Source organism: Talpa europaea (genome assembly GCF_964194135.1).
Source record: "Talpa europaea genome assembly, chromosome: 11".
NCBI lineage: Eukaryota > Metazoa > Chordata > Mammalia > Eulipotyphla > Talpidae > Talpa > Talpa europaea.
The window spans coordinates 70399719-70426284 of NC_140078.1; the positions used below are offsets into that span (position 1 = coordinate 70399719).

Genomic DNA, 26566 nt, shown 5'->3' on the forward strand with positions numbered 1-26566 from the left:
GGTACTGTTTATCAGAGATAGTAATCTTTATTCACAAAGCAGTTACAGTATTACAAAGGCATTCTTCACAAATATCATCTCACTTAATCCTCACAAGCAAAACCTATTTCCAGAACATAGAAAAGTATGGCTGATACATAGAACTGTCTGCACTCAGGCTTTCTTTTCACCATATTGCTTTTATTTGTTTTTAAACTCCAGGGAGTCAGTCAACTTAATACTTGCCACACCATGAGAGGTGGTTTGTGATGACAAAAGGTACAAGTTAAAGTCCAAAGAAAATATACAGGTCATGGACCCATAGGTAATTTTTAGGTAATTTCTCAGGTGCCATGAAGACCCTGCTTCTCAACAGCAACCCCCAAACTGGCCTGTTCAAGGTGGTCTTTATGCTCTTAAAGTACCTACAATTACTTTGGAGTTTCAACAACTATGGCAATCAAAGTAACAGATTAAGATTAAGACAGGTTCGTCATTCCTCTCAGTGGTTTTTTAATAAAAATCTTATGCAAAGCAGTCAGGCTCATTCTTTCTGATGCAAGGATATGCTATAGTTCAAATATTGTGTAAAACTCAGTATTCCCAGAGGTCAAAACCAAAATGAGCCAGAAAGAGGCCAGGGAGGCGGGAAGGAGAGGAGGGGAAGCACACACTGTACCCTGTGGCAGCACTGTAGCTGGCTAAGTAACCTCTTGCGCCCTTGCTAGACTGGCTTTCACCCAACCAGGTCTATAATAAATTGCCCTCTGAGCATCTGGGAAATAAGGCTACAATGTAATCCACTTGAAAAGAATCTCACTTCAGGATTCCACTTAAGGTTGAGGGGAAAGGAGACACTACCCTTTCGGCTGCTATTTATTTTAAAATCTATTTTCTTATCCAGATGAAAGCACAACAGAGACTTTTTCTAAAATGCTCCTTAAAAATATTTTCCACTGGGCCTCCCCTGTGGCGCACCGGTTGAGCGCTAGGTTGCGAAGCTGCCCGCAGCCTCTGCAGAGCTGCTTCCATCCCCGGCTGCTCCCAGGCCACTGGAGGAGGGTCCCACATGGCGCGCAGACCTCTCCTGCCGCCCGCTGCTCCCCCCAGCAGTGTACTTCTGTCCTTCTGCCTGCTCTGCTCCCCGCTCTGGCTCTGGTGAATTCTCTCACCCTCCCGCGCTTCTGACTGTACCCCCAGTGCTTGTATAAATAAATAAATAAAAAATCTTTAAAAAAGGACCTCCCTGGTGGCGCAGCGGTTGAGCGCTGGGTTGCAAAGCTGCCCGCGGCCACTGCGGCGCCAGTTCGATCCCCGCGGCCTCTGCAGGGCCGGTTCGATACCCGGCTGCTCCCCGGCCACCGGAGGAGGGTCCCGCATGGTGCGCAGACCTCTCCTGCTGCCCGCTGCTCCCCTCAGCAGTGTACTTCGGTCCTTCTGCCTGCTCTGCTCCTCGCTCTGGCTCTGGTGAATTCTCTCACCCTCCAATGCTTCTGACTGTACCCAGTGCATGTATAAACAAAACAAACAAAGAAATAAATAAATAAAACATGCCTCTATTAAAAAAAAAATCTTTAAAAAAATAAAAAATGAAAATATTTTCCACTATCAGATCATTTCCTAAGAGGTGACAACCAACATCTTGCTAAAACCTTGTGCTTGTGAAATAATATGGCTGATCTGTGTTTCAATGAACCCTAGCTACCAAATTTGATCTGGCCAAAGCTGGGGTCACAAATGAACTGGGCTCCAGGAACACACATTCCATGTCAGGCCTTGACATTGCAATTTGGATATTATATAGGTATCTGGTGCTGAGAATATTAATATATTCCACCCACTACTCACTAATAGTCTTGCATATTTTATTTTATTTTATTTTTTTAAAGATTTATTCATTCATTTATACAAGAACCAGGGTACAGGCCAGATTCGCAGGAGGGTGAGAGGATTCACCAGAGACAGAGTGGGGAACAGAACAGGGACACTGACGAAATACACTGCTGAGGGGAGCAGCGGGAACGACCGGAGAGGTCTGCTACGTCAGGTGGGCCCCAGACCGGCCAGGATCAAACTGGTGCTGTAGATGCTGCAGACAGCCTTACAGCATGACACTCAACCGCCTGTGCCACCAGGGGAGGCCCTTTTGCATATTTTATATTAAGACCCCAATTCCTCTAAATAATGCCTCTTGCCATTATGAAAGAAAATCAGTGATCTGAAGTCTTGGAGATAAATTCATTAAGTCCAGGGTGACTTAACAAAAATAGAAGTCTACCAGGAGACCCGTAAGACTCTTCCATTCTAGGTGTCAATTTGAGTTAAAAACAAAGAGGCAGGGGCCTCCCCGGTGGCGCAGCGGTAGAGCGCTGGGTTGTGAAGCTGCCTGCAGCCTCTGAAGCACCGGTTCGATCCCCGGCCACCAGGTGAGGGTCCCACATGGCACTCAGACCTCTCCTGCCACCCACTGCTCCCCTCAGCAGTGTACTTTGTCAGTCTGCCTGTTCTCTTCCCCGCTCTGTCTCTGGTAAATTCTCTCACCCTCCCTCGCTTCTGACTGTACCCAGTGCTTGTATAAATAAATAAATAAATCTTAAAAAAAAGAAAAAGAGGCAGAATATAAACAAATGAATAAACAAAATAGCCACAAGATCTTTCTCTTATAAGAATATCACAGAAACTGAGACTACCAGGCAGAAGGGGAAAAAATCAACAAATTTCTTTACCGTACACATATTTCAAAGAAATTATTTACAAGCTCCACCTATGAGTACTTAGAATAATCAAGCAACATCAAACCACTAAAATGCAAATAATTTTGAGACTTTCTGTTAAAATTTTATATCTTTTAGAGCATTTTTTCACTCAATGTTTATAAGGACCTCAGCCTCGTTAAGATTTCCCTGAATTCCACTCCTAGGTATTTACCCAAAGGACACAGAAACATCAATTCCAAAGAGCACCTGCACCCCTATGTTTATAGCAGCACTGTTTACAATAGCTAAGCTTTGGAAACAACCCAAATACCCAAAAATAGATGACTGGATCAAGAAGATGTGGTACATATACACCATGGAATATTACTCAGCATTCAAAAAAGATAAACACATGCAATTTGCAGCAACATGGATGGAGCTGGGATCATGCTCAGCGAAATAAGCCAGAAAGAAGAAGAAAAATACCGGATGGTCTCACTCATAGCAGTAATCTAGAAAACCTAAATAAGGGACCAGGAAAAAGAATAAGAAAGAAAAAATCAAAATCAACAAACAACTATGAACCAGAGACACACTATGGGGGGTGGCGGGCAGGGAAAGGAGGGAGTGGGGTCAAAATAAGGGGGTTGCAATTGTATGGGGAATATAAAAATAAATTTAAAAAAAAGATTTCCCTGATCAATAATTTTCAAACAAAAATATGACCTACCTAAGTAGATTACATCTGAACATATTTCATTGATAACCTTTAGGATTCTACAGCTTCCATCTTGTTTTTTCCCCTCATCCTTCAGTAGGTTTTAATCACATCATAATGAAATCAAAGCATTCAAATCAAAGTGGAATATAGAAACAAGAAACAACTTGTTCTTTTCTAACATTTTTTTTTTTTTCCAGTTAACCCTAAAGTAATTGTGAGGTATTCAGGGCAGAGGATTTTAACTCCAGATAAAAGAGAGGTTCTCTATCCTGTTTAAATTAGGATCACTTTTCTTCCACACACTCTTTTACATTTTGAGATGACCATTCTATAATAGCTTCTCAGGCACTTTTCCTCTGGAAAAAGTGACCTTAAATTCAACATATATGAATGCTTCATTGTCTAGTCTCTAAATTGAGTTAACATAGGGAAACAAAAGGGCAGTTTCTAAAATCTGTGTGGAACATGTAAAGCTTCCTTTCTTTTTGTTTACTGAATAACACAATCAAACCATTTTTCTTTTTCTTACAGAGCTGATGGCAGGAGGTGCAAGGAATAACTGAGAAAGCAGATGAGGCCCACAAGTCCTAAGACACTGCTGAGCCCACCACAAAGGATATGTTCCCCAGGCATCTCCCAAAGAACCAGCAGCTATTCTTCCAGCTTCACCACTAACAAGAGGTTATTTCTATTGGCTCTTTATCTACTACCTCCCACTGGAGAACCTTAACTCTCTTGAAGGTTGTCTCTGTTAGCCATTCTGGCTTCAATGTCCTTGCCCAGACATTTCAGAGAGCCCTGCTGATTTACTTTCTGCTGAAACAGTGTCCTGAAAAGATGAATATAACACAGGGCTGCCAGACTCCTGAATACACACTATTCAACCTCCATTTTAGGGAGGTGACCACCCACCATTCTTTTTTTCTTAGGCAAAAAGCTACAGACCCAATGCCACACTGACAGAAGTTCCAAGACTAAGAATGGAGGCTTTGAGTCACAAAAGGTCCACTGGGACAGGAGGTTAGGTCTATAATCCTTTCAGGTCTACAAATTTTCACATGCTAATAACTCAGAATTATCAAACTTTGGCCTCTAAGAAAAACGGGGGGTGGGGGGTTGAAAGGGAGAGGGAATTTCACATTCAATACATGATGAAGCAAAATTTGCTGAGCTGTAGTATCAGGAATGATACTTCAGGAATGAGGAAATAATCTCTGTATAGGGTAGATTCTGGTAATCCAGCAGCTTGGGAGAAGATAAGCCAAGAGAACACTAGTAATGCTCTTGCTGGAGCTGCTGCCGGAGCTACAAAGGCACCGCTACAGTTATCAAGAAACCCCCCTGGTAAACTAACAGACCCGTGGATACCTTTTAAATATTCTCATACCTAAGACATACCATCCAGTGTATTAAAAGGCATCCCTTTTAAAACTGTCTGAAGGTCAGCAAAATAACCGAAGTAAGTGATCATGTAATTGAAAATTTCTTCTCTTTATTGGAAAAAATACACTAAAAAAGGGAGGGTCTTCAGCAGTATTAGGAAGCATCTTGAGGTTTCTATTATATGGAATAGGCTGTATGTCTGGATTCTCAAGGTAATTCCAACTTAGTGTTCTGGCCTGTTGAATGCCCATGTGCCAGGCAGTACAAAGCAATCTGAGGTTCAGGAGGATGGTTAATTTTACAACATATAGACTGTGTCTTTCCAAAAGATTTTAATTCAATGATTATTTCTTCCTAGGGGAAGACTTCTAGAATTTTATAGATTAAACAACCCAGCAATGCTCTCATGGAGATATTTTAAAGAACAAGACAATTAACAAACACACTTTTAAATAAATAAAAAGTACATATCGCTACCTGATATTCTTATCAGGAGAATTATATAAACGAAAGAGTTCTTTAACATTACCAGAAGAGGCAAAAGAAGAATGAGAGAGTTTATGCTGAGAGGTCAACTGTATTGACAGTTTATCAGCTTCAAGTACAATGGACAAAACTGGATGTGACCCAGAGAGAAGAAAATGATAAAATTGTGCTTAAAGAAAAATGAGATAGAACTCCTTCCATGAAAATGGCACGAAAGCCAAAGAAAAAGCTTTGAAGGCCAAGAAAGCAGTGCTAAAAGGTGTCTATAGCACAAGAAAAAGATCTACATATCACCCACTATCTGAAGGTAACCCAAATATCCTCAGGAAAGTGGTCCTACTTATCACTAATGCTATCATCAAGTTCCCCAGACCACCAAGTCAACCATGAAGATAGAAGACAACGCCCTGTGTTCATTGTAGATGTCAAGACCAATAAGCACCAGATCAAATAGTCTGCAAGAAGCTCCATAAGACTGATATGGCCCAGGTCAAGACCCTGATCAGACTTGAAGGAGAGCAGGCATATATCTGACTGGCTCCTGACTATGATGCTTTGGATGTTGCCAACAAAATTGTGGTCATTTAAACGGAGACCAGCTGTTTGATTCTAAATATAGATTTTTCACCATTAAAAAAAAAAAAGAGTTCACAAATAAACATGATCAAGACATATTCTTTTCTTGCTATGATTGGCTTGGCAAAAATGCTGGTGCTATCATAAAAGAGGCATTATTCTATTTGTGTTCACCATAAATCTTTTATGTTTGTAGTAACAAGATTTAGAACTCATGCAGAAAAATTTTATCCAAAGTTGTACCAGTTAAACATGGCCTTTATCACACTGTACATTTCTCTACCTACTGATCTTGTATTCAAATTTTAGACATGTATACCAATGCTTTTGGTAATTACTCGTGTTAGGCAGATACAGGTATTCTGCTCAAAAGACAGATACTACAAAATAGAAAGATGTAGAATTAACCTAATTACGTAGTGGAACAAAATGTGTAAGAAATTACAATGAAAAAAAAAAAGTGTTTTCTGCCAAGCTCTAGTCCTATATTGCTAACAGTGACCTAAAGACCCTGCCGTTATCTCACACTCAACATATATAAAACAATCTTCTTCATTCTTCCTCCCAAAAGCCTTTTCTTTCCACCTGTGTTATTTCTGCTAATGGTACTACCATTTTTCTGAGTGAATCTACCCATATCTCTTGTTCCTCTATCCAATATCAATTGTTACCAAACCCTAGAGGTTCTTTATTCAAACTCTCTTTCAAAACTGACTTGCCCCTTACATGTCTACTCCCAGTCCCTAGTATGAGCCACTAATTCACATCTCAACTGCCATGCTAGAGTCTATGGGATCTTTTCCTCAGCTGAATCTCCGTTCAGTCATGTTTATATATTACCACAAGAAGAATTTCCATATAATGTCATTTGATTTTATTATATTCTTGTAGTTCCCCCATATCTTCAAATTAAAATTAAATGCAAGGTCCCTGACAAACCACCTTGCACTTTCCAAGATATTTCTTCCACTACTTCCCAGGGTATACGAGAACAAGATTCAGATAGGAAGGTGGGAGGCCAAACAAACAAGATGTGGCTGCCACTGTGAGAAAAAAAATATATTACTATTTGTTGTCAAAGATTGTAGGGAAAAACCTAACAGAAGTGCCAGAATCCGGAAGGTCAAGAGGTTGCTCAGATTGGGAGGACTAGAGCTTGCCATATTATGCAGAAACAAACATATCACTAAGAGCTTATGAAAAAAAGAATAGCTAGAAAACACTTTATTCAACATTTATTAACCTAGCTTATTAGATACCTCATTATACATCATATATTGTCAGGTATAGTTCTAAATCACTTGGACAGTGAAGGAAAAGTAGTGACAAAAAGAAAAGATAGATAGATCTTTCAATTTAGAGATACTTAATTTTATCTGTTGACATTTGTTTTATTGTACATAGGTCTTTGCTAGTTGTTACCCAGCAACTTGATCAACTTTATTTATTTATTCCTTTATGCCATATTTCTCTTTCATGTATTCAGAAGAGCCCCCTCTTTCAAGTATTCAGAAGAGCCACAAAAGAAGCATTTTTCTAGGTAAGACACTCAAACTAATGTGCTCTAAATGCAAAAAGGCCTAGCTGAGCTTGGAAACCTGAGAGGAACAAACATAAATCTCTCTGTGAGCTGGTACTTCTCCAGCTTGTAGGAAACCCTATATATCCTGCATTGCTTTGGACTCACAGGAATCAGGTCAAAGGGAAAAAAAAATAAACCTTTACCCTATACCTTTAAACTAAAATGCCCTAGGTACTAAACAACATGAACATTATCAGATGCACAGACAAAAATAATAAATGTGGTATATAGTGGTTAACTCAGAGCAGAACCTGTAAGGAATGGAAATTTAAAAAGTTAGCTATTGGGGGCCTCCCCGGTGGCGCAGCGGTTGAGCGCTCGGTTGCGAAGCTGCCCCCGGCCTCTGCGGCGCTGGTTCGATCCCCGGCTGCTCCCCGGCCACCAGAGGAGGGTCCCACATGGCGCGCAGACCTCTCCTGCCGCCCGCTGCTCCCCTCAGCAGTGTGCTTCGGTCCTTCTGCCTGCTCTGCTCCCCGCTCTGGCTCTGGTGAATTCTCTCACCCTCCCGCGCTTCTGACTGTACCCAGTGCATGTATAAACAAAACAAACAAATAAATAAATAAATAAATAAACATGCCTCTATAAAAAAAAAAAAAAAGTTAGCTATTGGGCCTCTCTAGTAGCACAAGGGGTTAAGACGCAACCTATGAAGCGGTCCACAGCCACTGCAGCATGAGTTCGATCACTGGCCAGGGAGCTACCCACATGGCGCAGCAGACCTCTCCTGACTCTCCCGCTGGTCCCCTCAGCAGTGTATTTCAGTCAATCTGCCTGTTCTGTTCCCCACTCTGTCTCTGGTGAACCCTCTCACCCCCCCACCTCTGGCCTGTACCCCAGTTCTTGTATACATAACCTCAAAATCTGCTGTCATATCTTACCTACCCCACTTGGCCCCACACCATAGCCTCTAAGTGAGCACTACCATATTCATCCTCCTTTTCACACCCTAATTCTCACTCAAAGCTCTGGTTCCCAATGACCATTAACTAAAAATTAGAGGATTTCTAAATAGAAGGGAATGTCCATTTTTCCCAACAAAAAGCAAGTAGATTGACTTTGATAAATAAACTTTTGGGGGTGTGAATGAAACAGTCAAATGTCTACTTATACTTAATTTACTAATTCACTTAGTCATATAGATCTTCCTCAAGATTGGGTTATGTTCTGATAAACCCACTGTAAGTTGAAAATATCTTTTTTTTTTTTTAAATGTAACTATTCTTTTTTAAAAAAGATTTATTTATTTATTTGTACAAGCACTGGGTACAGTCAGAAGCGCGGGAGGGTGAGAGAATTCACCAGAGCCAGAGCGGGGAGCAGAGCAGGCAGAAGGACAGAAGTACACTGCTGAGGGGAGCAGCGGGCGGCAGGAGAGGTCTGAGCGCCATGTGGGACCCTCACCTGGTGGCCGGGGATCGAACAGGTGCTGCAGAGGCTGTGGGCAGCTTTGCAACCCAGTGCTCAACCGCTGCGCCACCAGGGAGGCCCAAGTTGAAAATATCTTAATTTGAAAATACATTTAACACATATAACCTACTGAACATTATAGCTTAGCCCAGACTACCTGAAACATGCTCAGCATGTTTGGAGAAAATCATCTAACACAAAGCCTATTTTATAAGCTGTTGAACATCTCAGACACAGAGGAGTAATTTGTAGACATGATGGGATGCTAAAAACAAAATACAATATACAAAAAATGTTGGTAACACAGTACATGATTATCCTACTTTATAAAAATAGCAATAATAGATAAGTGAATAAAAAATTCTTTAAGGGTATATTAGAATACCACCAACAATTCAATAACTATTTCATCTAACGACAGAACAGATATTCTTCTCAAACTCATATGGAACATTCATTCACTAACACAGACATCATTCTGGACAATAAAACCCCCCGAGAAACTTTAAACAATAGAAATCACACAATGTATGCTTTCAGATCCTACAACAGAATTAAACTAGAAATCATTTAACAGTTGTAAAATCTCTCTAATTCTTAGAAATCAAATAACACATTTCTGATCAAAAGAAATCAAGAGGGCCTCCCTGGTGGCGCAAGGGTTGAGATGCAACCTACGAAGCGGTCCACAGCCACTGAAGCACGAGTTCGATTCCTGGCCAGCCAGGGAGCAAGTCACATGGCGCAGCAGACCTCTTCTGACTCGCCCGCTGCTCCCCTCAGCAGTGTACTTCAGTCAGCCTGAAGTACACTGTTCTGTTCCTCACTCTGTCTCTGGTGAATCCTCTCACTGCCCCCCTGACACCTCTGGCCTGTACCCCAGCTCTTGTATGCATAAATATAAATAAATCTTTGGGGAAAAAAAAGAAATCAAGAAATTTTAAAATTTCAACTAAATTAAACTGAAAATACAACTGACTGAAATTTGTGTGATGCAATGAAAGCAGTATTTAGAGGAAAATTAACAGCATTGAATACAAACAATAGAAGGAAGATATGAAATCAGTAATTAAAGTTTCCATTACAGGAAACTAGAAAAAGAAGAGGAAATTAAATTCAAAATAAGTGGAAGAAAATAAATGATAAAAATTAGACCAGAAAGCAATGAAACTGAAAATAGGAAATCAACAGAGAAAAATCAATGAAACCAAAAATTGGTTTTTTGAAAAGATCAGTTAAGTTGATAAGTATCTAACAAGACTAAGTAAAAAAGATACAAATTACTAACACAAAAAATAAAATGGGGGGGGGGACACTACTGAATTTATCATTATTATAAGGGTAATAAAAGATTATGATGACCAAGTCCATGACTACAAATTTGACAATCCAGATGAAGAAGACCAATTCTTAGCAAAAAAAACTTTGCCAAAACTCACACAATAAGACTGTCTAGGGCCTCCCCGGTGGCGCAGCGGTTGAGCGCTGGGTTGCGAAGCTGCCCGCAGCCTCTGCAGTGCCGGTTCGATCCCCGGCTGCTCCCCGGCCACTGGAGGAGGGTCCCACATGGCGCGCAGACCTCTCCTGCCGCCCGCTGCTCCCCTCAGCAGTGTACTTCGGTCCTTCTGCCTGCTCTGCTCCCCGCTCTGGCTCTGGTGAATTCTCTCACCCTCCTGCGCTTCTGACTGTACCCAGTGCTTGCATAAATAAATAAACAAATCTTTAAAAAAAAAAAAAAAAAAGACTGTCTATATAGGCCTAGATCTATGAAATAAGATCAGTAATTACTAATCTTCCAAAACTAAAGCATCAGGCCATGATAAGGCTTATCAAACATTTAAGGAAGAAATTATACCAATTCTCCACAATCTCTTCCAGAAGACAAAAGTAGAGGGAACACTTTCTAACTCATTCTATGAGGCAAGTACCACCCTAATACCAAAACCAGACAAAGACATTAAAAGGAAAGAACCCTTATCTCCTTGGAATGTAGATGCAAAAATCCTCAACAAAGTATAACAAATCAAACACAACAGTACGTAAAACCAACTGGAAATTACTCCAGATATGCAAAGATACTTCAGCTTTTAAAAATCAATTAATGTAATCACATCAACAGGCTAAAGAAAAATCACACAAACATATCAACAGATGCAGAAAAACACCCATTCATAATTAAAAAAAAAAATTCTGGGGCCTCCCTGGTGGTGCAAGGGGTTAAGTCATACCACTATGAAGCCATCAGCAGCCACCAGCAGCCCCACACAGCATGTGTTCGATCTCTGGCCAGAGAGCTGACCCACATGGTACAGCAGACCTCTCCTGTCTCCCCATGCTCCCCTCAGCAGTGTATTTCAATCTACCTGTTCTGTTCCCCATTTTGTCTCTGGTGAATCCTCTTACCCACCACGCCTCTGGCCTACACCCTAGTTCTTTTACGCATAAATAAATAAATCTTAAAAAAAATTCTTAGCAAACTAAGAATAGATGGGAACCTCATCAGCTTGATAAAGAATTTTTTTTTAAAACCCTACAGCTGGCAAATAAGTGCATGAAAAGATGCTCCACATCATACATCATCAGAGAAGTGCAAATTAAAACAGTAAGATAACACTAAGTACCTACTAGAACAGCCAAAATACAAAACACTAATAATAGCAAATGATGTTGATTATCATTTAGAGCAACAAGAACTCCCATTTATTGCTGGTGGGAATGCAAAATAGCAGTCACTTTGAAAGACAGTTTGGTTTCCTACAAATCTTTAGTTCAGTAATCAGGTACCTTGGGATTTATCCAAAAAGTTGAAAATATGTCCACAAAAAAAAAAAAACCCACATGGATGTCTATGGCAGCTTTATTCATAACTGCCAATTCCTGGAAGCAACTGAGATGTCCTTAGTAGGTGAACAGAGAAATAAGCTCTGGCACATTCAGACAATGGGATATTATTCAAAGCTTTAAAAAAAAAAAAAAAAGCTATGAAGTTATGAAACGATATGGAGGAAACTTAAATGCATAGCACTAAGTGAAAAAATCCAATCTGAAAGGCTACATACTATATGATTTCAAATATATGCCATTCTGGAAAAAACAGAGACAGTAAAAAGATCAAGTGACTGCCTAGGGTTTTAGGGAAAGAAGAATGAATAGGTGGAGTACAGGGGGAGTTTAGGGCACTGAAACTACTCTGTTTGATACTATAATGGTGGATATGTCCAAATGCACAACATCAGAAATGAATCCTTGAGCCTCCCTTGTGGCAGGGGTTAAAGTCTCAGCGCTATCAGCTATCACCAGCCACTACAGCATGAGTTTGATACCCGGCCAGGGAGCTGACCCAGAGATACAGCAGATCTCTCCTGTCTCACCTGCTGCTCCCCTCAGCAGTCTATTTCAGTAGATCCGCCTGTTCTGCTCCCCACTCTGCCTCTGGTGAATCCTCTTAACCCCTGCACCTCTGGTCTACACCCCAGTTCCTGTGTAATAAATAAATAAACGTCTAAAAAAAATGAACCCTCATGTGAAAAATGATTTGGTTGATAATGATATATCAGTGTTGTTATAATTCTAATAAATATCACACTGGTAGCAGGATGGTGAGGAATGCTATACGTGTGATGGTGAGAGAGGCATATGAGAACTGAACTTTTTGCTTAATTTTTTTTTTGTGTGTACACAAAACTAAAAAAGCCTGTTTAAGAGGGAGAAAATGTCCATTAATCAAAAAAAAAAAAAAAAGATAGCTATACAGAAATTACTAAAGATGTTAACTCTTTTATCTTTTAACCTGTATTTTCCACTTTTTTTACAGAATAAATAACAATCACACTGAAGAGTGGGTGGGGTGGTAAAGAACAAACTTAAGTAACTTTGGAAACAGTATTTCTTTCTTTCTTTTTTTTAAGATTTATTTATTTATTTATACAGTCAGAAGCACGGGAGGGTGAGAGAATTCACCAGAGACAAAGTGGAGAGCAGAATAGGCAGACTGACCAAGTACACTGCTGAGGGGAGCAGTGGGCGGCAGGAGAGGTCTGCGCGCCATGCAGGACCCTCCTCCGGTGGCCGGGGAGCAGCAGGGGATCGAACCGGCGCTGCAGAGGCTGCGGGCAGCTTCGCAACCCAGCGCTCAACCGCTGGGCCACCAGGGAGGCCCTGGAAACAGTATTTCTAATGATGTACTCTCAGACTAAAGACAAAAAGAACTGTACCTAAATACTGATTTTCAGTTTTGCACGGGGATAAGAATTAACAATTTTGGAACTACCATAGGATTGTGCAGATAAGTGAATATATTGTAGCTAATGAGAGTCAGGATTTTCATTGTTAGCAAAAGGAGTTACAGGGCCTCCCCAGTGGCGCTGCGGTTGAGCGCTGGGTTGCGAAGCTGCCCGCAGCCTCTGCAGCGCCGGTTTGATCCCCGGCTGCTCCCCGGCCACCGGAGGAGGGTCCTACATGGCGCGCAGACCTCTCCTGCCGCCCGCTGCTCCCCTCAGCAGTGTACTTCGGTCCTTCTGCCTGCTCTGCGCCCCGCTCTGGCTCTGGTGAATTCTCTCACCCTCCCGCGCTTCTGACTATACCCAGTGCTTGTATAAATGAATGAATGAATGAATGAATGAATGAATGAATGAATGAATGAATAAATAAATCTTTATTTAAAAAAAAAAGAGTTACAAATAAGGAATGGGATAAAGCTAGAACGAACTCTGTGGTAATGGAATGGAATTGGTGCTATCATCATGAAATCATGGTTTTTAATGTAATTAGACAGATAAATATAGAAACACAGAAATAGATGGCATATATGCCGTCTATTTTTTTACTGCTGTTTACTGAGAGGGTCTGGAAACAGTTTAACTCCAGCAGCAATGAACATGCCCAGGTCATGATTTCTAAATACCATTTTCCTATTTAAAAAATATGAGTGGGCCTCCCCTGGTGGTGCAGTGGTTGAGCGCTGGGTTGCAAAGCTGCCTGCAGCCTCTGCAGCACCGGTTCGATCCCCAGCCACCGGGCGAGGGTCCCAATGGCGCGACAGACCTCTCCTGTCAAACCAGCTGCTCCCCTCAGCAGTGTATTTTGTCAGTCTGTCTGTTCTGTTCCCCGCTCTGGTGAATTCTCTCACCCTCCCGCGCTTCTGACTGTACCTAGTGCTTATATAAATAAATACATAAATCTTTAAAAAATAAAAATGTAAAAAAATAAAAAATTTGAGCTCTATTCAGTAAACAAAAAAGATAAACTCATGCCATTCTCAGCAATATGGATGGAGCTGGGATTATGCTCAGTGAAATAAACCAGAAGGGAAAGAGAAGAATATTGGATGGTTTCACTTATAGGAGGAATATAGGGGAACCAAACAAGGGTTGAGAAAGGAAAAAAAAAAAAAAAAAAAACAACCAGCAGGTAACCATAAATCAGAGACATGGGGTGGGGGGGAGGGATCAAAACAGGGGAGGGAAGAACATAAGGGACTACCGTGATGGTTCATGGGTGACTTGGTCGTGGGAATTTTACGGGGACTACACCTGCAAGAAGAAGTCAAGCACTGTACAAAAATGAATAATGATGTAAAACATATATATATATATAAAATTTTAAAAATCTGAGCTCTTTGGAAAAATGGCTGATTTCAGCAATGGGCAAGGTGGAAAGTATTAATAAAAACTTGAAACACTTTGTGGTATACCTTCTAGAAATTAGGTGCTTAAACAAAGATGGAGGCATGTAGACAGAACACAGAGATAATTTAAAGAATCCTAATGGATAAACCTGACAACTTTAACTAAATAATAATAGTAATGGGGGGCCTCCCCGGTGGTGCAGCGGTTGAGCCCGGGGTTGCGAAGCTGCCCACAGCCTCTACAGCACCGGTTCAATCCCCAGCTGCACCCCGGCCCTGGAGGAGGGTCCCACATGGCATGCAGACCTCTCCTGCCGCCCACTGCTCCCCTCAGCAGTGTGCTTCAGTCCTTCTGCCTGCTCTGCTCCCCGCTCTGGCTCTGGTGAATTCTCTCACCCTCCCGCGCTTCTGACTGTACCCAGTGCTTGTATAAATAAATAAAAATAAATCTTAAAAAAAAAAGCAAATTAAAAAAAGTAATGGATTATAACTCACAGAATAAAAATCCATTAATCTTTTACAATAAAAACTAAATAAGGCAAAGGAATGGTTCTTCCTTATAGAATTCTAACAAATGTAGAAGAACAACAGAAACAGAAAATTACCATTTGACTAACTCCACAGTAATAACTATTATATGCAAGAATCATCAATGAATGCTAAAATTATTAACTGAAAGAAGTATGCTGCGAAATAGAATATATAATCTCAAAGTATGTCCCCACGATTAACTTATAGTTAATAAGTCAGTTATACCTAAATAGTAATAGCAGAGAAACCCGACAAATACCACCTTAACCAAGTGAGCAAAGTGATCACTAATAATGGAACAAAACTATGCACCACCTGATGATTTATTTGGAAAGATACCACATCACTGTTACAGTATTCTTGCCAAAAATTTATAACCTGAATCACAGGAAATAGACAAAACCAAATTGAGAGCTGCCCTAAAAAAATATAACTGCCAGCACACTTCAGAAGTCTCGGGATCATAAAAGACAAAGAAAGTCTGAAGAACTGTCACAAGAGAAAAAGAAAAGATATGCCAACTAAATATAATATGTGACCCAGTAAATCAGAATAAGGACATTAGTGGGGCAACTGGATTAGATAATACTGTGTCTATGCTAACGTCTCAATTTTGATGATTGTACCATGAAATGTAAACATGAGAAGAATACTGGGTATTCTGTATTTTTGTATCCTTTTAAATAAAGTCTGAAATTACTCCAATATGAAAAGCTTTAAAAGTTAAAAATTTCTGGGCCTCCCCGGTGGCACAGCGGTTGAGCACTGGGTTGCGAGGCTGCCTGCGGCCTCTGCGGCATCGGTTCAATCCCAGGGTGCTCCCGGGCCACCTGAGGAGGGTCCCACATGGCACGCAGACCTCTCCTGCCGCCTGCTGCTCCCCTCAGCAGTGTACTTCGGTCCTTCTGCCTGCTCTGCTCCCCGCTCTGGCTCTGGTGAATTCTCTCACCCTCTCACGCTTCTGACTGTACCCAGTGCTTGTATAAATAAATAAATAAATAAATCTTAAAAAAAAAGAAAAGAAAAGAAAGAAAATCTTCAAATCTTTAAAAAAAAATTAAAAATTTCTAAACACTCTTATCTCACAAGAATGCGAGGAGCCATGTCTATTTTATTCATTAATAACATGTAAACCAAAACTAGTCTAGGACCTTGCAGAGGTGGTGCTTAATATCCACCCTATTAACAAAGTTTAAATGAGTTGCTTCTGATATTTCCATTGTGATTCTAGCCAGAACAACCAGTAAAACAATGCAGAACAGGTCCCATTTATAGCAAAGTACTATTATAGTAACATATAACATATCTTTTTTTAAAAGATTTTTTTTTTCATTTATGCATACAAGAACTGGGGTATAGGCCAGAGGTGTGGGGGTAGGGATGAGAGGATTCAAGAGAGACAAAGTGGGGAGCAGAACAGGCAGATGTACTGAAATACATTGCTGAGGGGAGCAGCAGGCGAGACAGGGCAGGTCTGATGCACTATGTGGGTCAGCTCCCTGGGCAGGGATCGAAATCCTACTGCAGTGGCTGCTGATAGCTTGATAGCACTGACTTTAACCCCTGCACTACTAGGGAGGCCCCTAACATAAAACATATCTTTGAGTTCAATTTCTAAAGCTAATTTAGCATGCTGGTCCTAGTTATATGGCTCTGTAAAACCATCTTCCATAATAAAGCCAGATCAAAAGATGACCCAAAGAGACTTCACACACTGAGAAAATCAGCACCTGTATTTTAAAAATTCCCTGGAAAACTATCTGGCATGTGACATACAATTTGTTTAGAGTGGTTTTCCCAGTAACTGATACCAATCTGTGTAATCTGCTGATCCACATGCCCCATATATCCAACAGGTATGTCTACTGGATAACTAAATCTTTAGTCTTATCTCAGGCTGATTCTAAAATTCACCTGTGGTTATTTAAAGAACATATTCTGATCAACACATCACACAGATCTCATTCTAAAGCTCTTACCCTTATGCAAGGCTAGATCTATGAATTGTAGTTTGTGACGTGAGCCAATCTCAGGACACTTCTAACCCCATCCATCACTCCCTCACTCTGTTAGGATCAGAAAAAAGGAAAGGAGAGATTCATTATGAGACTACCCTGGCAAGCTCTTTGGTTAACCACAGCTCTTGTTCCCTCACATGATGGCTTCTTAACTTTGGCATTATAATAATTCATTAGGAGGGCTGCCCTGTGTGTTGTAGGTTGTTTAGCAGCATGCCTAATCTCTACTAGATGCCAAGAGTGACAACCAAAAATGTCTCCAACACCGACAATGTTCAATGGTTGGGGAGGGAAGAGAAAATGTCAAAATTGCCTCTCCCCATTGTTAAGGACCACTGCCTAACAAAAAACGTTATCAAATCAGGGGAAGCAGGTTTGCTTCCCCTTTCCCCTGGTTGCTGTTGCTTCTTGGTCTAATGTTGACTAGCACACAGTCCCTGTGTTTCAGACACTGAAATACCATCTCTCTCACAGGGGAACTCATTTGTTAGTTTTCTGTAAAGTTCCCAAGAGGAACCACTGCTGGATAAGGCACTGTAGTGATCTCGTGAGAGCAAGCTAAGGCTGGGGTTAGGGAAATAGGGCCAGATTCAAACCTCCCCCTCTTTGGGATTGTGATATTGGTATTTAAAAATCTCTGCATTTATGTGATATAATGTTAACATTTAGGGAATCTGGGTGCAACAGAGAAATTCTATGCACTATTTTTACATTTCTGTTCTGTAAGTCTGAAATAGATAAAAAAAAATTTTTTTTAATGTATCCCTGAAGAGGGATGTTATTGGAGTAATTAAAATGTTCTAAAATTGGATTATGATAGCTGCACAACTTGGTAAATTTACTTAAAATCACTGAAAAGCAAACTTAAATGGGTGGATTTCATGATATATAATCACAGTAATTTATTCTCTTTAGGAAAAAAAAAAAACACCTGTAATCTCATACTAGAAGTCAAAGATGCCAGCAATTACAATGCTGCTGGATAAAAGTCTCTAAGAAAGATATACAGGGAGAAAATCTCCCCAAGCAGTGATCTGATCTCTCAGACCACCATCCTCACTTCCCCAAGCTTTGAGCTTTGGTTAAGAATTCCAGGAAATCAGAAAAGATCTACATTGATAGTTACAAGCTATCCAGTTATAGAAATATTGCCTCTAAAAAATAGGACAAGGATTTCCTAAAAGATATTTTTAACTTTAAATCTACTTCAAAGTAGTCCTTCCTTTATTTCTGTGTGTATACTATAGCAGAAAGCCCACTCAACAGTACTAAGCAACTACTGTGTGCACAAGTCACTTCAAATGTGGTTTATTACCAACTCCATCTAACACCTTGCAGATTTTTAGCTTATAGGTTCTTCTACGGTAGCAGATACCATCAGCAAAAATCTTCATACAATTTGAGATCAAAGTTTTAAATCTCTAGCTTCCAAACAAACCGATACACTAATTTGGGGGATTTTTTTTTTTTTTTTGTAAATAAATCAGTATTTTATTTTAGACATGGATTCACTGCCACTGGTTGGGACACTGAACTCATTTCCATCCTAAGTTTAAAGATTTATTATTAAATGTTGAGCAATAATTCACCATAATAAAAAATTCATTCTTTTAAAGTACTTTATACAATTCAGGAGTTTTCAGTATATTCACAAAGTTGATGACCATCATTACTATATAATCCCTGATCATTTTCATCACCCCAAGAAGAGACCATGTTACCCATAAGCAGTCACTATTCCCTCTTGTCCTTCCCCATTCCCCCAAGTACCTGGTAACCAATAATCTATTTTCTGTGATAGACTTACCTTTTTCTTATTTTCCTTTGGAAACAGCATTTATACACATTAAACATAAATATCATTTGGCCATGGATTTTGGTAAAATATGTATCCCTAACATGCAACATTAGGGCCACTCTGGTGGCCAGGGGTTAAGAGTCAGTGCTACCAACGCAACCGCCCACTGCAATCCTGAATTCGATCCCCAGCTAGGAAGCTAATCCACATGGCGCAGCAGACCTCTCCTGTCTCGCCCGCCTGTTCTGTTCCCCACTGTCTATGGTGAATCCTCTCACCCCCTGCATCTCTGGCCTGTACCCCAGTTCTTGTATGCATAAAGAAATAAATCTTAAAAAATGCAACATCAGTATCACTAATCCTATCATGTGAGAGAGTAAGCTTATCCATGATTATCAGTCATGCCATCAATAATCTTAAGAAATATGTACAGGTTACATGTAAACATTATATATAACATTATACACACACACACACACACACACACACACACAGAGCGCATATATAAATGGCTAGAGGATGGCATGAAAGTGCCTGAACACTTGTGAAGAATGAGACACAAAGATGTATTATAATCCCCAAGTTCAACTCAGATGGAGAACATACCTAATGATACTCAATACCAACTATAGCCAAGAGAATTCTATGATAGAACTACTGCAATGTAGTTGCTTCAAATACAACGAAGTTCTCTGCCCTCAATTGTTTGGATCCCTGTGCACTCAGGGGCTGACAGTACAGGCATTATCTTTCATTTTGAGTCCAGATAGCCCAGTTTCTCGGGAGAAGTATAGGGCAAAAGCACCATCTGAAGAGGCTGCCAAACTTCTAGCTACCACTCAAAGCAGCACTACACTTTTTAGGAATCTCTTATGTGGATAAGCAGTCATGGAAAAGGAGGACAACCATGGAGAATCCAAAATCAGAATCACTTTTTACTCCTAAGTACTTTACATATGCTAGTCACTGAGGCAAGCACTTCACATACCCTCCATACTCTACATTCTGACAACAGGTCTGAAACAGATACTATGATTACCCCCTCCACACACACACACACACATTACAGATGAGAAAACTGAGAATTAGAAGACACAAAAGAGCTAGGAAATGATGCAGCTGGAATTCTAAAGCTGACTGCACTTCTAACTCCATATTGTTTGGATATATACAAAGTCATAAACCAAAGTTATAATCAAGATCATAAACTGAACTGTGCCTTTGTATTACCCCTCAGCTGGTTAATTAGAATGATATATATTCTGTTTATTTTTTCAATAATTACCCATAATCAAGTTCTAAAAGGTCACAAGACTGAAAATTAGCACTTTGCACAATCCCATTTTTATGAAAAGTCAGGCATTAACTAAAAATACAGAAATTATAACATCAAAGCACAAGATTAAAATATGGAGGCACCTTTCCAATTTAGGACAAATTAAGAACTAAATTAAATTATTCCATAGAAATGAACCATAATAGGGCCTCCCTTGTAGCACAGGGGTTAAGACGCAACCTATGAAGCAATCTGCAGCCACTGCAGCACGAGTTCAATCCCCGGCCGGCTAAGGAGAAACCCACATTGCGCAGCAGACCTCTCCTGTCTCGCCCGCTGCTCCCCTCAGCAGTGTACTTCAGTCCGTCTGCCTGTTCTGTTCTCCGTTCTGTCTCTGGTGAATCCTCTCACCCCCCACATCTCTGGCCTGTACCCCAATTCTTGTATAAAAATAAATAAATCTTTTAAAAAAAGGAAAGAAATGATCCATAATATACAATAAAAGTAATTACAAACCTCATAGGAGAAAGTTTCCTAAAACTGGTCTGCCAAATGATGTTTATTTTTCAAATTCAAGAAAATTAAACTGAATCCAGTTTAGAGGACCTTTTATAATTACTGGAGAAGTCTGAGATATGACAAAGCCAGGGACTGGTTATGAGAGCTTAGAGTTTTAAAGTAAAAGGTTAGATGTCCAGTATGGTCTAATTGTAGCCCATACCCCATATGTGGTACATTTTCCACTCTTCAGAGAATTTAAGATTTGGAGGTGAAGGCAGTAGAAACTCCTACAGAGAGTGGAGACAGTCCCCTGATAATCAGTCCCAGTCAACATATTAAATGAAAAGTATTGTGGTAGCAAAAATAATCCTGAGCATTTTCAAAAAGTTCCTTTTTAGCTGATACTCCATGAAACCAAGATTGCAGTGTCTATAATTTAAAACTTTCTCATTCTGGTCAGATGAGTTGTGATAATAACAAATACTCAATATTCTTTGGATGCCAAACTCAGTCAATTCTAAATTTACATGCATTGGGCCTCCCTGGTGGCACAAGGGGTTAAGCGTCAGCACAATGAAGCTATCCACAACTACTGTCGCCTGAGTTTGATCCCCAGCCAGGCAGGTGACCCACATTGCGCAGCAGACCTCTCCTGTCTCGCCTGCTGCTCCCCTCAGCAGTGTATTTCAGTCAATCTGCCTGCTCTGCTCTCCACTCTGTCTTTGGTGAATCCCCTCACCCCCCGCACCTCTGACCTGTACCCCAGTTCTTATATACATAAATAAATCTTTAAAAAAGTAAATAAATTTACATGCATTAACTTATTTAATCCCTAGAAGTATGAAGATACTGAGACACGAGACACTTGCACAAATGCCTGCACTCGTGACAGAGGTGGGATATAAGACCAGCTAGTCTATACTCCAAAGTCCTGTGTTTAACTACTACCAAATACTAACTAGTGGCCAGTCAAGACTAAATCACTAGATAGGCAACCAAATTGCATAATCAAATCATCAACCCTTGAAATCATTTTAAATTCCCTGAATACCCCCAATTCTCTGAAAGTTGAAAGTTCCAATAAATGTTGATTTGCTTTTATTTTCCTTTCTGTTTTTCACCAGTACCTCTACTGAAGGCAATCAGGAGACGGTAGTAAAACTGAAGTTCCAGGGAAGAATGGCATGACCCCAGCCAAGGTTATATAGCTGAGCTCTGGTCAGGACACCACATTCTTCTCAGTGAAGTAGTTTTGGGGTGAGGGTTTAGGTGGACTTACAGGTCTTTGTAAAGATTTTGTTGCTGTGGCTTGGGATGCGCACTTTTGTTTCATACAGTATTATGTCATTGTTATCAATAGAGTAAGTTTCCAAAAACTGGGTCTTAACCCATTTTTATTTTCTATCACGGCCTCATAAATAGTCTTCTCATCTCCCAAAAAACCCTAAGTTTCACTATTGATTTCATTTTAATCACAAGGACAGATCCCATTTAAGATTTGGCTTCCTTCATTTATATTCACAAACACCTTGGCCATCCCGGTATCTTTGAAAACCCAAACTCTCTTAACTTTGGTGACACAGAAACACTTTCATAAAGCAATGTACTCTACAGCCTTCAACTCCATACCAGAAAAAGTCAGTGTCTGAAGGAATTTTCATGTTAAGTAGTAATAGCATCCTTTGCCTTGTACTTTATAAAATGAGGCTAATTCTGTCCTACAAGTCAACGTCATCTTTGGCTAAATATGGCCATTGATGCTAAGAAAGACGAGTAGAAGTTCCAGAAAAATAAATTATTCTCTCAGAATTTTCTTGTGTAAGGGCATTTTAGTGAACCAAAAAGAAACAGGCAACAAATATCATATGTGCAAATTTGGGAAATAAAATGCTAATTTCTACAGGCCAAATGACAATAGTTTGAGAAAGCTAATACTCACAACTGGGCAAGCACTGAAAAAGACAGATAACTCTAACACAAAGCTTCTTATTCCCTTTCCCAGTCCCAGTGCAGTGGCCAGACACAGTGATATCCACCCTGTACCTTTCATAGACCTAGTAATAGTGAAAGCCAAACATATGTTAATATATGATGTTGCTAGAAATACTTTCTGCATTAGGAGTGAAACAAAAGGCCTCACAGTATTTGCTGGTTTTCTACTTGTCCTAGACAGAGCTGATATATCTCTGGTGGAAAGTACTTCCCCATACAGCTGCTGGTTAAGTGATGCTCTGGTGAGTCCCCCTGGCCACAATGCTCAGTATTACTACGGAGCTCCTACTGCAAGCATTGGGAAAGGGATAGAAGAGCCTTGGCTATCACTCTGAACTGCCTCCCTATGGCACATGTACCCCACAATATTTGAGAAAGCAAGCAGGCAGAAGACTCCTTTATTCCTCCGCATAGGTCTTTAAGTATCAGTCAATGATAAAACAATTCACATCGAGTCAGAATAGCAAGGAGTTAGAAAAAATTCAACCAATGCATTTCTCAACCCCCCCCCACACACACACACATATTCTACTCAGTAGTGTCCCGCATATGGTAACTCAGAATCTTTACCAATCTGGTCTACAAATAAAACTTGGAGGGAAGAAGAATGAATAAATAGATCAGACGTTCATCTTCCATAAACACTTGCTTTACACGTTCTCAGGAGTCTGGACTTCTCCTCTCACACTGTTATTTCTTCCATAAGATTTTGAACTACTGTACAATTTGGAGCTGATGCCACATCCATTTCCTTAAAGAATTAGATTTAATAAACTCCAGATATAAAAATAATTTATTTTCTTAGAATTATAACCGGAAATTGTTTGACATGAGGAAGAGGGAGAGGAAAAGGAGGAGATAACAGACTAATTTCAAATGCTTCCTGGCTACCAGGTACTATGCTAAGTGTTTGGCACAAATTATTCACCAAGAGACACTACTCAAATGTCATATCACTCCAAGAAGTATCCTTGACCACACCCTCTAAAATTACTTCATTATACATTCTCTCACCCTGCTTCATTATCTTCACAGCCCTTAGTACCATCATTTGTCTACTTGTTTATGCTGTCTTCTGTCATTAAAACAAAAGTTACCACAATCTGTCTTATTTATTAAAGCATTGCTAGCATTCAGCACTCATGAATGTATGTTCTCTTTTTTTTTTTTCTATCAGTCCCGTCTTGAAACAATTAATTGCATCATATGCTGTATGTTCTCTTTTAATGCACCTCAGAACCCCATGAGGTAATGGTAACAGAGGGGACTGAGGAAGGTTGAGAAACTAGCCAGAGACAACCCAACTAGGAAATAATATTTAACTATAGAACCCATATTCCTTTCTTCTTTGTTTTTAATTGTATTATTTTTATTGAGGTAACATTAGTTTATAACACTGTATATGATTTAGGGGATTAGGGTCACATCTCTTCAGATGTAAGACAAAATCTCTTTCTGTGCCACTCTACCAGAGTACAGAAGTGTACCTAATGACACCATTATCAAAAAAATATTCCATGAAAATGATTCAGTTGTGGCAGAGATTGTTAAAGAGAGATTATTAAAAGTGTGGTTTGGGGGCCTCCCTGGTGGTGCAAGGGGTTAAGACAGCCTATGAAGATATCTGCAGCACGAGTTCGATCCCTGGCCAGCCAGGGAGCTTCCCACATGGCGCAGTAGACCTCTCCTGACTCACCCACTGCTCCCCTCAGCAGTGTATTTCAGTCAATCCACCTGTGCTATTCTCCACTCTGTCTCTGGTGAATACTCTCGCTCCCCACACTTCTGTCGTATACCCCAGTTCTTCTATGCATAAATAAATCTTTAAAAAAAAAAAGAGTGTTTTGGATCATGAAGTCTATGCAGATCAACAAGAGAGTATCCTACTGTGTGGCAGTGCTAACAGCATACCCTCTGTCCTATGACTAGGAGAATAAAACTCTGGGAAATGGGATCAGCCAATTAAAGATATGGTAATGTCTTGTTAGGGATAACCCCAGTGAATATTAAAAATGAGAACAGATCAAAAGCTGGAGTTTATAAGAATATACTGGGGTCCATGGGTACCATGTAATCTCTATTCACTTTTCTTAGTCTGAAATTATAAGGTCCTAGGAAATACTTGTACTCCCGCACAAAGTACAACACAGCATGCTATGCATGAGAATGGCTACTATCTCATACCAGGAAGAATTTTGGCTCTGCCGGCTTTGTTCTCGTGCCCCATTTATTGGGCAAGGATAATTCATGAGGGACGGATGGGAAAGAATGGATGGGGAGGGTGTGGAGGGTGATGTCCATAGGTCAACAGCCCCTTTCTACTGCTTGTGTAAATGAACATTTTCTCAGAGGTGGCTCTAACAGAAATCCTACCTAAGAATAACCTTGTTTTTAAAGAAGGCTGACCTTGTTCTATTTGACACTACCCTTTAGAGGAATGGATACTTTAGAGAGGACTTTTTGTTGGAATGGAGGGGAGAGACATTATGTTAGAACATTATTATTTTCAAGATCAAAGAATAAATGACTCTGTTAAAAAGCAACACCCTTTACAAAACACACAGTTGGGAGAATGGTGCAAAAAAGATTGCATCTGCCATGGTTCATTCTCCATTTATGTTTCCATCACTCATGGTGTTATTTAGTTGAATGGCAAGAACTTAATGACCACTCACTAATAACAACAAGAGGCTTATGAATTAAATGAGGATTCTCAAATCAAAATATATTGTTAGAGTGGAATCAAACATAAGCATACAGATTGGGATCTTCATTCTTTTCCCCCAAATACTGGCAGATAACAGTTTCTGACATAATTAGTATCTGTTAAATGACTGACTCAATGATGGACACTGCATAAAACAGTCAATGAAAACCTGCCAAAGGAATATGGCCTTAATCCAGTCATTTTCTAAGGACTTGGCAATATTTATATTACTAACAATAGGCAGATAAATCAAAAGTTTCCCCTTATCAGTGTTTGCTACCAAAGGATTTAAAGCAGTCATCTCCATAGCCCTAAGGGAAGAACATGGCCAATGAAGGGAAAAGGCCAAGTGTGATGGGTAAGACTGAATGGAATAAAGCTGATGAAAGGCATTAGACCATACAAAAATAAGAGTTCCCATGCAATACTAGTTTTTTCTTCAGAGTTATCTTTTAAAATTCTGGGCACATTTTATTCACACTGCTAAGTATAGACAGTAGATACATAAAAATCAAACCCCAAGCTTCTTTCTCCTACTTTACAGAAGGAGGAACTGGACACTACAAGGAAAACAACTCTACCTAATACAATGACAAGAAGGGTTATATCCATTTCGTAATTTCTACCAAATTACCAGGAAAGGTTCAATTAAAGACCCAGATGACAACTCTAAGTGGCAAGCTGATATATCTGGATGGACAAAACATAAAGTACAGATTCAGATTCACCAGCTCTGATTATATACAGCCATGAACTTGAGTACAAAACTCCAATTTGCAAAAAACACTGATGAATGCAACAGACACAAACAATCCACTTCTCCTCTTTGAAGGCACCCTTGCAAAAATAGCACATGCAGGCAGAACCTAAGTGCTATGCCATAGGACCTGCCATCAGTGGCCTTCACCCTAGGTCTAGGTATAAGTATTGACCTAGAATTGACCTGGTTCTATGCCAGGCAGAACCTTGGGATTACAGACAGTAAAGGATCATTCTCTGTATGAGGATCCCCATCTCACTCACACTCCTAAGGGCAGCACTCCAGAACTGTCACTTTTTTCCATCAACTGTCTTTGGAATCTAGTCCAACTGCAACTGGGCTCTAGTTTTTAAAATATACACTGTGCCCATTAACTCCAGAGAAATCTTCCCAGCCTCCTTTAAAATTTCTCCTCACAGCCACCTTCTGTTTGGATTGTGGTATATTCCAAATACAGATTTCTGGTACCTTTCCAAAAGTTTAATCATTTGAAACCCTCCCTCCCCGTACATAAAAAATATATCCTT

The 26566-nt window shown here is 40.1% G+C and overlaps 1 protein-coding gene across 2 annotated transcripts in view; it reads right to left on the reverse strand.

Moving 5' to 3' along the window:
* RBM6 (RNA binding motif protein 6) overlaps positions 1-26566 on the reverse strand; it is a gene marked incomplete at both ends in the record, with an annotated part of 85722 nt that overhangs the window by 31489 nt on the left and 27667 nt on the right. The gene's annotated exons all lie outside the window — the stretch shown is intronic.